At 38.3% G+C, this 7,755-nt stretch overlaps 1 long non-coding RNA gene across 1 annotated transcript; it reads left to right on the plus strand.

Moving 5' to 3' along the window:
- Positions 1 to 4,446: 4,446 nt before the first annotated feature.
- Positions 4,447 to 7,262, plus strand: LOC122982334. The gene is made up of 3 exons (XR_006403431.1): positions 4,447 to 5,634; positions 6,329 to 6,439; positions 6,582 to 7,262. It is a non-coding gene; the product is annotated as an uncharacterized LOC122982334 (long non-coding RNA).
- The last annotated feature ends 493 nt before the right edge of the window (positions 7,263 to 7,755 follow it).

A 7,755-nucleotide genomic window follows, 5' to 3' on the forward strand; every position in this document is an offset into this window, starting at 1 on the left:
TAGGTACAGTGGAAGAAAACAAAACAACGAGAAACAATGGAGTAACAATTGGGGTTTTAAAGTGTAGCTTCCCAACATTTACCATGTAACTTCCTCGTATGAATCAGTATGTTACATGTATATATGTGTACTAAAATCAAATGTTTTTGATCATGGCAGTTATGACAATCATTTTTTTATGCATGTGTGTTTGACAGGCAAGCTTCACCCACACTCAAGAGATTTATTATGCTTATGTCTTCTACTTCATTCCATGAATTTGAATAGAACAAGTCGAGAAATGGGTCTATACTTTTGAAAATTAGCTCGTAGCAGCCATGTTGGTCCAGCACTGCAGCAGCTCATAACAGGCAAACTTACCTCTCTCCGGTGCACAGCTATGGAAGGCTTGTATTGTCCTTACCCACTTTAGTGAGAGGAGTTCATCATTTCTTTGCAGTCTTTTTTATTTTGTTCTTCGGCTCAGGGCAGGAATCCACAAATACTTTAAACTGCAATGCAAAATCTTTTAGGGTTGTCCCTTCAGTGCAGGTGGACACACCAAAGTTTTGTGCCCAGGTCCAGTGGTTCAGCTAGGAGGGCATGGTTTGGAGAAACCTCCTCCTCTTCTTTCATCGGTGCCTTGGAGGAAGAGCTGTGCCAGATGTCCTGGTGATCCACTGTGGAGGAACATCAAGAGCATCAAGCTCGTTGCAGGGATCAAACAGGACCTGCAAGATCTCCACTGACAATTCCCTCAGATGAAAATCATCTTCTCTGCCATCACTCAGTGGTGCTGGTCGAGGTCTGCCCAGCCTAAGATGATAGACAAAGCCCTGCGCTTTATTTACAGTGTGATGGCTACCTTTGTTTTGTCTGTAGGTAAAAGCATTCTACATCATCCTCAGATAAAGCATCAAGGTCCTGGCCATTTTTTGCATGATAGAGTTCATTTCACCACTCAGGGAAATAATATATTTAACAAATATTGCCCAGTGTCTGAGAGACCAAAACCAGTAAGGTGATGCTGGATTTGGATTTCCCACTAATGTTTTGGCAGCAAAAAAGAGGCCAGGATTTTTTACTTTGTGATGTTTGATGTGCACTTTCTTTAAAATTTTTTTTTGTGAACTGAAAAAGCAACTTATTTTTCACTTGCGGTGGCAAGAATAACACAAACAGTCTAGTGCGGTGAACACAACTAAACAGGCAACAACTTAAAATATACTCCTCAGAGTATAGCAGCAAACGAGACCTGGCGGTGAGTTGAAAACACACAACAGTACAAGCACTAAGCTTATAAACACACAAATCTAATATTATCTCTGCCCAGACAACCTCTTACTTGTGTCGCTCTCCAAAGCGAACCGATGTGTATGTGTGTGAAAGAGTCTGTCAGTGGGATCCAGCAGCAAGTCCTCCAATGCGTGGTACTGGTGGTGCCATCCTTGTTCCTCGAGGCTGATGGCGCTGGTTTCTCGGCGGAGCAGCGAAGAAACGCAGGATGGTCGACTCAGTCAATAGACAGCGGGGCGTAGAAGTTATCCGTTTCTCCGTGAAGAAACTCTTTTCCTCCTTCTGAAGGTAACAGTCTCTCACGGATCCGGTAAAAGTGTTCAGGCGAACACAGGTCGAAGTCTCGTCTCGTCCAGTGAGGGGGAAAAGCTCCAAAGAAAAACGGGAATGAGCACACGTGTACAGTTCCTCTTCAACGGTAATCTGGCATGGACCCTATTGTTTTTTGTGTGTTTGTTATACAATACAATAGGGCCCACAGGGCTCAGGCCCTATAGTATTTTGTGTGTTCGTTTCTTTATTATTGTGCTACTTAAACCCTAAATTTGACCCCCTAAACATGCCCAAAAACTCACCAAATTCGGCATGCACATATGATCTGGTAAAAAATTTGTTAAAATGTAAAAATTAACCCCCAAAGTGCCAAAATGTGATCTCTAATGCCACCTATGTAACTAAAATGGCCGCCACGGCCCGTAGGAATGTCATAGAGAGATCAAACCAAAAGTCAATTATTCGTCTCATCAAGACCTACAAATTATATGCTGACACCCCTGACCTAAATCCAACAGGAAGCCTGCAATTAGCCTTTCTAAATAAGACTTTTCCGAACAAACACTATCACCTCTGAGGGTGCTAATGGTATCGGCTTCATACTTACATGCCTTACATGTAAGTATGAAGTCATACATACATGACTTATGACACTGTGCTGAACAAAAGTTGTTAAAATCTTTGTAATGACTCAAACAGTTTAGATATTTTAAGCCCTGAAAGTTGTAGTGCCACATCACACCTTACAATGTAAACCGAGGCAATCTCTAGGCATGGACTTTGTGTCAAAGCTGAATGGAGCTCATTGAGTGAGAGTGACAGTTTAGTGATAAAGTGCTGCAGAAAAATAAAATCAAAACTAAAATTTGTAGCTCTGTACTGCACTTTTTCCTTTATTAGGGCCCAAGCACCTAGCACTTCGCTCACACTCTCCATTCATATATATGAGTATTTTTCTGTGTCCAGCTGCAGTTATTTATTGTCTCTACACACCTGACAGTACACATGTCAATCAAACTTTGACCAGGTCATGTGGGATAAAAGTCTGTACTTTTCTAAAAATAAACTTGATGAAAATTAGGAAATTAATTTGTTTTACACACAAACTCATCAAGAGTTTTGTTTACTAATTGAAATTCAAGTGAAAGGGCCCAAAACTTGCATAATTTTGATGCCACAGGTGTGAGCAAGACAGACATGTCTCACCCTGCAGAAAATTCTCATCCTCGCACCGTTGAGATTTAATGCTTCACCATGACAGAGGAAGTTGCTATAACTTTATTGTAAATGCTCCAGTCTGCACCAAACTTTACATGTTTGATAAGAGTCCCGGCCTGAACACGTCTACATGACAATATTTCCAGTCTTATAGTCTTATGGTTGTAATTTGCAGTCGCACAGTGTGCGAGTAAATTATTTTTCCACTTCGCACATATCTATTTTTAGGTACAAATGCGAGTGAAATACTCGCACTGTAGAGCCCTGTGACAGTACACATTTCAATCAAACTTTGACCAGGTCATGTGGGTGTAAAGTGTTAAAAGTGCACAATTTTGATGACACAGCTGTGAGTAAGTCAGCCTTATATGACAAACATCATCTGATTCACATGAAATTTTCAAGGTGTGCTCTACAGTTGATATACAGCGACATGATGTTTATTTAATGCATGTTTTCTAGCACCATATAGTGGACACAGGAAATGATATTTTACTCCTTCATGCAATGTTAGATAACAGACAACTAAAGTTACACGTCTTTGTCCAGCAAGTACTCGTGGCACCGTACATTTAAACGTACAACAGACATGAAGTGCAATCAGGCAGATTCCCAGAGCCATGGAGACGAGCTTTGTGATTCGTCAGCTTCCAGAAAGTCCCAGAAAACGCCATTTTATTGACGTGATTGGTGCTACCTTTGGCTCGATTACTGGGCGTCGTGATGGCCTGATGACGTGTCATCATGCAAGCTTACAAAAACAGCCTGCTTGAGCTTGGCTCTTCCTACTCGGTCACACCGACATCGAGGTAAGACGTGTTTTCATCTCTGTTACTGTTGAGATTTGATGCTTCACCATGACAGAGGAAGTTGCTATTACTTTCTTGTACATGCTCCAGTCCGCACCAAACTTTACATGTTTGATAAGAGTCTCGGCCTGAACACGTCTACATGACAATATTCCATCAGTGATGCAAACTGGCTGAATAACACCCCCCACGAAATTTCAGCGAAGCAGCCCCAGCAGCAGGCAAAACAGTGGACAAAGAAAGTGATGTTTATCTCCTTCTTGCATTGTCTGAAAACAGCCCGGGTCTGAAGACATCTAAATGCTCATGACAGAAGACCTTCGATTGCGTTGTGGCCCAACATGCATGGAGGCGCGAGGGCCTGTTCATTGCTGCTTGCAGCTTTAATTTTGAAATGTTTTCTCCTTGTGTTTTGTTACTTTTACTTCCTGTGTTTTCTCGCCTTTGTTGATTGCCTCATATGTTTCACATGTGTCTTGTTTCACTCACCTGTGTTGAGTATATATATATATATATATATATATATATATATGTGTGTGTGTGTGTGTGTGTGTGTGTGTGTGTGTGTGTGTGTGTGTGTATGTTATTATAATAATATGTATATGTTGTTATAATAATATATTTTTTAATTAGATTGTCCAAAACTGGGGTGGCAGCTGGAGTGGCAAGACATTTTTTAAGCCACCCCGGTAGAGTCGCCAGATGCATGTAACACAGGAGTGGGAAGTTAAAGAAGCTAGCTGAGGTTTCGCTTTAACCAGTGACTGTGGTGGCTTTCAGGGGAATGTGTGGTGGTTGTTGTGGTGAAGGGCAGCTGTGCAAAGATAAAATATGAACAATCATGAGCAAAGTAATAAATTATAAGGTTAGTTGTTGATCCTGAGGATTAACAAAGCAAACTAGAAGAAGACTGACTTCCTGGTGTTATGGCTTTGATTACTTCTCACACCACTACTGCAGTGCAAAACACCAAAAGGTCGACTGATTCCTCCCACACAAAGCTCAACAAACTCTCTCTCCAAATTGGGCATAAATAAAATGCAGCAAAGATTTGGTGTACTGTGCATTCAAACAAAAAAAAATCCTTTTTCTTCTGTAAAACAGGAAATATGGCATATATATGACAGTCTTTATGGGTAATCAACTGATCCTGTAAATGATGCAGTTAATGTAGTTTACAAGTGAGAATTATGTCAGTTGCATTTGATATTATCCAGAGTTAGTCTAATTAGTTTGTAGGGCTTAAAGTTTGAATCATCCATTTCAAATGCAACATATTGCTATTGTCATGAAAATTTCAATTTTGACAATTTTCATGTTTTCAACCAGTCTTAAGGATAAGACAGTTTTGTTTCAGGTAACAAAACATTCTTCTCACTGGACAATGGATCAGCTTCAACTTAATCTAACATTTCTGAAGCATATGCTTTTCACACAACACCAAACTGTATGAAGACAGAAAGTTCAACAACATTTTTCTTGAGCAGTATAGTTTCATAATGCAGCAGATATTCATTTACAGCAATACAGAGGCAGTTTATATTATCTTTAGTCAATCACTAAAGAAATTACAGAGCCCCCGAAGTCCTAAAAGTATTTTTATCTTGTGCAAACAAGATACAGCTGTGGATTTTGTCCTCTGTTACTTACATTGATAGAGCATGAGGAAGGAATCACAGCATGAAAAACTTGTTTTAATGTTCATTTGGGCACCTGACTATCGTTTTTTTGATAAACCTCAATATTTTCACTTTTGTTATTTGTACATAGAAATGGCAAATTGGATTCATATCACATAAAAGAGATTTTATCTGCTACAAAGACTGACTTCATTACTTTCAGTTCTCAGATACAATGACGTCACTTTTAGGGCTGACATTTACTTGGGTGGAGGTTTTGTGAGGAAATGAAAGTGCTACAATAAAACTGAGGTGTTGGACTGATAAAGAAAGACTTTAGAAGAGTTTACATCTCTCTCCAGTTTCCTCTCATACGTTTGACAATCTGTTCACAATGCAGCTTTATGGAGCTCTGATCCTGTTTCTGCCTCTGTCTACAGGTAAGAAAAGCTTATGATTCACATGCTCTGGCTGGATGTTGTCACACAAAGAAATGACATGTATTAATGTTAAAAGGTTGTTGAATCTGAAAAATGAAGTGGTGTCTGTAACTTAGAAAAGAGTGAGAGTGATTATTATTTTTGTTTTTTATTATATAAATGAATGAGATAAAAGATGTTTATTTGATTAACACAAATTGATGGAAATATTTTTAACAGTGATCGGATTTTAAAATGACCATTTGGCAACGCAAATTCCTTTTTCTGTATTTAAGAGGAACAACAGTGCAGGAACTTAATAAGGACTCATATTAAGCGAGTTCCTCATCCCATTGTCTAACTGGAAACATTTCTGAGTGATTGAGGACATGATGCACTAAACTGTGGTGTTTTTATTATATGAATGAAGGAGTTTAAAGATGTTTATTTGATAAACACAAAGGGATGGAAATTTCTTTTTCAGTTTTTTAAGAGGAGCTACAGTGTAGGAACTGGAAACATTTCTGAACTGTGGTGATGAGCGTCTGCTTCCAGTAGGAAAAGCCAGTTTTTGAGCAGTGGGAACTTAAAATGGTTAAAACAAAAAAATGTTTTATGATTTTTTTTCCTCTTTTTTGTGGAAATCAATATCATCATGATTCTCAGATCTGAAGTATATGAAACTGTGTGTGACAGTATTTGTATTTCTGTACAGCATATGGATTAAGATGCTACACATGTGCAACCCACGACCCTAAATCCTGCACACAAATTATAACTTGTCCTCCCTTGATCGTTAACCGTTGTTCCTCCGTGGATTTGCATGGTAAGTTGTTCTTACATAGTATTACTAAATATAGCTAATATTGAGCATTTCAAAGAGATGATCAAGTCTGAGCTGATATATTTCTGTACTAAATGCCCGGAAGCTGTTGTTGAAATTGAGGTTTTTCTATCATGTCTTGCAGGTTATATCACCAAGACGTGCCTTCACAGTACTGCATGTATAGGCTCCATAACTTGCTGTGAAGGGGATTTGTGTAACAGTGCCATACCTGCTGGTCCCAGTGTCATCCTCCTGCTGGTATCCTCAGCCATCATCACTCTCTTTCTTTGAGGTGCTTCAACAGCTGCAGCTTTGGCTAATTTTTTATCATCAAATTTGTGCAACTTAGGAAGAATAAACGATAAAACCAGTAAATGACATTGACTTGACGACAATTCAATATTTTTTTCAATAAAACCACAATATGATTGACCATTAAATTGTTTTATTCCTTATGAGCTACATTTCATATCACTATATACAGAAAATAATAGCATGCATGATAAAACAGGACATGAAGTATGAACAATCATGAGAAAATGTATAAATAATGTGGTTAGTTGTTGATCCTGTTGTTTAACAAAGCACACCAGTAGACATAAACATTTCAGGCTTCCTGTTAAGCCCATGTAGTTTCTTCTTATGCCAAGTACTGCAGTACAATGCATCATCACTTCCAACACTTTAGGACTCCTATTTCTTTATACACTTCAAACAGCAAACATCATTCTTTGATCTTGTGTATAACACAGTATTAAGCTACACTTCCTTTTAAGAGAGAAATCAGGAAATACAGCACTAACACATCCATGTTTGTTCAATAAAAAATACCTACAATTGACCATTACATTGTTTTATTTCTTATATGCTCTAAGTTACATCAAATAACAACCTTATTATGAGATCCCAATATCCCAGAAAAAAAGTGATAAAACAGGATGTAAAATATGAACAATCATGAGCATATTAATAAATTATACAATTAGTTGTTGATTCTGAGAATTAACATAGCAGACTAGAAGATTTCTCACTTCCTGGTTTGATGCTTTTAAAAACATTTTTCACACCACCACCACCGCACTGAAAGCAGAATTGAAACCCGCACACACATAGGTCAACAAACTCTCTCTCCATTTTAGACACAAATGAAATGCAGTAAAGATTTGGTGTGTTCCGCATTCAAATGAAAAATATTCCTTTGACTTCTGTAAAACAGGAAATATGGCATGTATATGATGGTTTTTATAGGTAAATCAAACGAAAATGATAATAACAGAAAATGTCCGGCAGTTAGTCTGCTTAGTTTGTGGGGCTGA

The sequence above is a fragment of the Thunnus albacares genome, chromosome 5 (genome assembly GCF_914725855.1).
Source record: "Thunnus albacares chromosome 5, fThuAlb1.1, whole genome shotgun sequence".
NCBI lineage: Eukaryota > Metazoa > Chordata > Actinopteri > Scombriformes > Scombridae > Thunnus > Thunnus albacares.